The sequence below is a fragment of the Portunus trituberculatus genome, chromosome 23, assembly GCF_017591435.1.
Source record: "Portunus trituberculatus isolate SZX2019 chromosome 23, ASM1759143v1, whole genome shotgun sequence".
NCBI lineage: Eukaryota > Metazoa > Arthropoda > Malacostraca > Decapoda > Portunidae > Portunus > Portunus trituberculatus.
This window is the reverse complement of record NC_059277.1, coordinates 12,192,532-12,198,319: the sequence shown is the minus strand read 5'-3', so window position 1 is coordinate 12,198,319 and position 5,788 is coordinate 12,192,532. Positions and strand designations below refer to the sequence as shown.

The window sequence follows — 5,788 nt, the reverse complement described above, 5'->3', positions numbered from 1 at the left end:
TGCCCTCAAAAACATCTAAATCTCACCAGAAATATCCAATATATATCCAAATCACCCTCACACACGTCCAAAAAACTCCTAGCACACATCCACACAGCTTAAAACACTCAAAATTAACCCAAAAACACACTCAAAACACCACACAAAATGCTCCCAAAACACACTCAAAACATGCAAATACTGAAATACGTCTCAATCCCCATACTCAATGTACGTAAAATATACCTAAAAGGCCTATACACTGAAAACACACAAAATGCACCAAAAACATACTCATAACACCTGCAACACTATTGAACACACTTGAAGCACCCCAAATATATCCCAAAATCAACAGTATGCATTATAAAGAACGTCAAGATTAAAAGGGACATTTACTCAAATATTACACTTTGGCTCCTTCTCTTATTCCGCTTCTATTTTTCATTTCTTCTTCATCTTCCTCCATTGTTTCTCCTTCGTCTTCCTTCTATTGTTTCCATCTACATGCCTGAACCTAGAAACACATCAAAACATTAGATGTTAGACAAAATATTGAGGAAATGGAGGTAGACTTAAGTATTGTGCCTTGACTGCTGCTCCTCTTCCTCCTCCCTTTCTCCTTCTTTCCTCCTTATCCTCTTATATTTCTCCTTTCTTCCTCCTTCTGCTACCAATATTTACACATCTGAATCTAGAAACACACGAAAACACGTAGAAATAACTAGATATTAGGCAAAATATTGAGGAACTGGGGTGTTGGAAAAGAGGCGCCAGCCTGGGGCTATGATGATTCACCACTTGGGCTGTGGTCAACAGAGAGAACGGGAACGGGGGTAATTTGGCTAAATTACGTAAATAATTTGATTTCAAAAATTACTTTTGGAAAATACGAAGCCACGTCCGAATGCATCACATTTTATGATAGGATAAATATTTAAACAAATTTTTAGAATATCAAAATATCTCCAGCTCAACTAGTTTAAAAAAAAATGTTAAATTAATTACGTTAAAAGTATAAAACATTTTCAACAATAATTTTCCCAAAACGTCCTGGAAAGTCGAGCCATTTGAACGTAGCGAGTATTTTACTACATTTCACGGAGTCTGAGCTATCTTTCAAGGCATTCTACAGCGAGCTAGACCGAGAAGCAGAAACGTGAGCAAATAAAATAAAGAAAAAAATGAGACTTTTGTTCAACAGCACCAAACACCATTTTAAAGTCCACATATTTCTCCCAATAGACTGATTTCATACTTAAAAGAGCATAGGTGATTCTTTGATACCATAAACGCTCACTTATAGCTTCAAATAAAAAAGCTCAAAATGGGAAATTTGAATTTTTGACCGTAAAAAAGCCTTTAACATACGCCATAAAACACCACTAAACGCTACATATCTGCCCAATACAGACGCGAAAAACACTTCAAATACAACGAAACATTTATAGAAACCATAAAAACATACCATGGAAGTGTAATATTACCGTTAGGAAATACTTGAAAAAAAAGTATTTGACCCCGCAGGCTGCCGAGGGGTGGATGGTGGCTGGGGGACAGCTGGGGGAGGCAGCCCGGAGGCAACATCAGGAAGAGCGGTTGTCTTTTTCATTTATTCAAGCCCAAATTAAGCCATATATGTAACTTTTGACTATGGAATATGAAATAGTAGACTGGTTGCTGCATTCTGACACAGGTTTGGCTTACGGTAAGCGAAGGAAGCAAATATCAGCTGTTAATACTGGCGCATTGCTTCTATAATGATCGTTATACCTTATAATATAATTATAATACCTTTTAATATTCGCTTACTGTTTTCATTCTCATATGTAAAGGAAACCTAAAAATAAGTGAATGACCTTATAAATACCTTTAATTGATGAAGATAAGGCAGTGTGGAGGGTTGTGGCAAAGGATTGCACTGATTGTCTTGCCGCTTTGTGCTTGGTAATGGTGCTTAACTGGTGCTTGTTGCTGCTTGAAAACTGTCAGTAATATAGCAACACTTCTATTCACTTCACTTGTGTGTTTCACTGTTTGATCTGCTGCAGTCTCTGACGAGACAGCCAGACGTTACCCTACGGAACAAGCTCAGAGCTCATTATTTCCGATCTTCGGATAGGGCTGAGACCAGGCACACACCACACACCGGGACAACAAGGTCTCAACTCCTCGATTTACATCCCGTACCTACTCACTGCTAGGTGAACAGGGGCTACACGTGAAAGGAGACACACCCAAATATCTCCACCCGGCCTGAGAATCGAACCCCGGTCCTCTGGCTTGTGAAGCCAGCGCTCTAACCACTGAGCTACCGGACGTGTGTGTGTGTGTGTGTGTGTGTGTGTGTGTGTGTGTGTGTGTTTGTGTGTAGACATGTTTTGGATGTGTGTGGGGATGTTTTGAGTGTGTTTACGAGTGTTTTCGGTAAATGAGAGTGTTTTTTGAGTGTTAATGGCTGTGTATGGGTGTGTATGGGTCAGTATAGCCCACCGCCATCACCACTGTTACCACTAACGCCACCACAAGACTACTGCCCTTTTAACCAGTACCAGTAGCAGAACTGCAGAAGGTATCTATGTGAAGACACTATGTGCCTATAATAGTATGAATGTCTATGATAACTATCTATTAATAAATCTATCATCAATGAGATACTATACTTGTAAAAATATCACATAATGATTTACAGGTTATTGTGACACCTTTCTCTTCGTTTTAAAAGAAAAAATAAATCAAAGAAAAATTACCTAATACCCATGCTACGGTGATGGCCTTGTATTCATCAAGCAGCTCGCTGGCTGTTCCGAGACTCTGGTATTAGGTATTCACCAGCTGCGCTATACCGATTCCACCCGGAACCGGTTCCGGAACCGGTTCCGACTGGTCCGCCTACCCGAGGAACCAGTTCCTTCAATACTTGAGTTTACGGATCCTGCCTACCACTACCCTGTACGTGTCATGCCGGGAAAACCACCAGCAGGCTGTGAAGGTGCAGGTGTCACGGCAGGCAGGCACCAGGCAGGCGAGACGCGGCACCTGCCCTGGAGCAAGTGTTTAAAAGCTGCAGCCAGTGAGACGCACCCCTGAGACCCGAGACCCGCCGCGCCACCACCAATATGGATCATCGCTTTCTGATGTTCACTCTCTTGTAAGTGTGTCTGGAGAGTATTATATTATATGTTTTCCTCAGAGTGTGTTTCCTGGTGGCTGCCATGGAAGCCTCGCCCTTCCCTGAGAGACACTCACTCTCTTGAGAGAGAGAGAGAGAGAGAGAGAGAGAGAGAGAGAGAGAGAGAGAGTGTATTATATTATATGTTTTCCTCAGAGTGTGTTTCCTGGTGGCTGCCATGGAAGCCTCGCCCTTCCTGAGAGACATGTGAGAGCAGCGCGTTCAGGAGACCCGTGTAAGTCAGTCTTTATCCTGAGAGGGAGGACACTCTGGTAATTGTATGGGTGTTCTGTATGCTGAGAAGTCCCCGTGAATTACATTTCAAATTTTGGTCTTACTTCAGGACGAGACAGAGCCCATGTTGTGTTGTTGCTCAATACATGCTTAAAAATTCCTTTCATCCCCTCGACACAACCCGCCACACAACACTCCCTCTTCTGCAACAAGGCTGGGGTGTCTCTCTGAACATACCTCAGCCTTCCTTTCCTGACAACCTTAAAATCGGGCATTTACATTTCTTGATAAAACAGCTGCCATAAAGCTACATGTTCTGTGCTGTTCCCGCCAATCATTTTCCTCCTTCATTCCTGTGTCAGTCCGCCCTTGGCTGGAGTGCAGGTCATACGTGAGCTAAGCCTTAATTGGTGCTTCTTACCATTTAGGATGGACTCACAAGCTTTTCCATTATACATTTCCTTTTTACCAACGTATTAAACGCTGCTGACTATTTCACGTAATAATTATCTACATGTTTCCTGCAGGGTGTTGGTGCGGTGACTACCCGTGCCCGTGTGACATCGCTCCAACATTCTCCTTCTGATTGCCGGCCCTGCGTGCCCCAGCAAAGACAAAGGAAGCGAAAGTGAACACCATGTTTCCTTTTTTCTTTTCATATAATCTTTATCTGCATGTGTAGATACCTTAAAGTAACATGTTTTACACAGAACACTCCAGGTGTGCTTCCAGTGTTGCACAGATCGAAGTCACAAACTATTCAGTCTCAGTCTCTGCAACTCACAATACTGAAAGCTGTAAAACGCCATATGAAATAAAAGTTTAACTCCATTGGTTTATTCAGTGTCCATGAAATACTGTTTGATACTAATCTCCGGCAAACTTATGGTCGCCCTGGCCGCAGCTGTGCTCTGCTGACGAGATAATATTTGCAGCCATGACATGACAAACATACAGTAATGGATCGAGATCACTTGTAAGAAACAAGTTTGGGACCAAGTTCAGACACACATACACTCACACACACACACGCACACAGACACGTGGCGTGATCTAATAATTCCTGCTGCCTACGCATGTCGACAAGAGAGGGCTGCATCTTGACACGATGTCCTATGTATAAGTGAAACCTGGCTCAATGCAAATAATGTTCACCTTCATGAAATTGATGGCTATAAGTCATATCATGTTCACAGGCCTATTAACTCTTCAGGTGGGGGTGTTGCAATCTATGTAAATATTGACCTACAAAGTGAAATTATTAAAGATTTTTGCATGTGTGACGAAAATGCTGAGTTATGTAGTGTGAGAATTACTCTACCTTCTACCTCCTATTCTGTTTCTTGTATTTACAGACCAAATAGTAAACATGCTAAAGTAAATGAATTTAATGCATATATTGATACTCTTCTTTCTAATAACTTTTTCACAAACAATAGGAATATACTCACAGGTGACTTCAATATAAACCTTCTTGAACATGTGTCACACCCTCCTACTAACGCTTTTATTACAACTATGCAATCTAACAATTACTTCCCACATATATCTCGACCAACGAGATTTCCAGACATTAATGCAACTGCAGTCTCGTCTTTACTGGATCACATCTGGACAAACTTCAATGAACCAGTCTCTTCTGGAATTCTCCACTTTCCTATCAGTGACCACCTTCCAGTGTTTATTAATATTCCAGTCCCTGATAAAGTGTGCAATATTCACCACAAAGTTGATTTTAGGCTACAAAATAGAGCGAACCGGTTGAAATTCACACAGACCCTATCGAATACAGACTGGAATCTCTACCTCACCAGCAGTGACACAAACACAAACTGTGACATATTCCTGGATAAGTTATATAGAATATACTACTCCTGCTTCCCCAAAATAACCAAAACTATCACATCCAAAAGACTAAGTAAGCCTTGGTTAACACAGGGGTTAATAAATTCAACAAAACATAAATATCAGCTGTACAAACTATACAAACTAGGTTCAATTACACTGGAGCACTATAAACACTATAGAAATTATTTAAATAACTTAATAAAACAAAAAAATTGGAATATTACCTACAAAAGTTTGCAAATTTTAGACTTAACACTAAAAAAGTTTGGGAACTAATTATCGAAATAGAAAACTCTAAAAATAACAAGAAGACAGTCTCCCACACACTACACTATAATGACACAGTCCTAAGCACTCCTCATGAAATTTCAAATGCATTCAACACTTATTTTTCCCAAATTGCACCTGAACTTAGCTCCCAGCTTCCTAGAGCTCATAATTCACACATCTCGTATCTCAGAGGTAATTTCCTAAATTCTATGAATATTCCCATAGTGACAGGAAATGACATAGTAAAAGCTATTTCAGCTTTAAAAAATAAGAAATGCACTGCTG

The 5,788-nt window shown here is 40.6% G+C and overlaps 1 long non-coding RNA gene across 1 annotated transcript; it reads left to right on the top strand.

The window, feature by feature from the left end:
- Nucleotides 1-3,038: 3,038 nt before the first annotated feature.
- LOC123507801 lies at nucleotides 3,039-4,216 on the top strand. The gene is made up of 3 exons (XR_006675791.1): nucleotides 3,039-3,130; nucleotides 3,308-3,386; nucleotides 3,913-4,216. It is a non-coding gene; the product is annotated as an uncharacterized LOC123507801 (long non-coding RNA).
- Nucleotides 4,217-5,788: the final 1,572 nt, after the last annotated feature.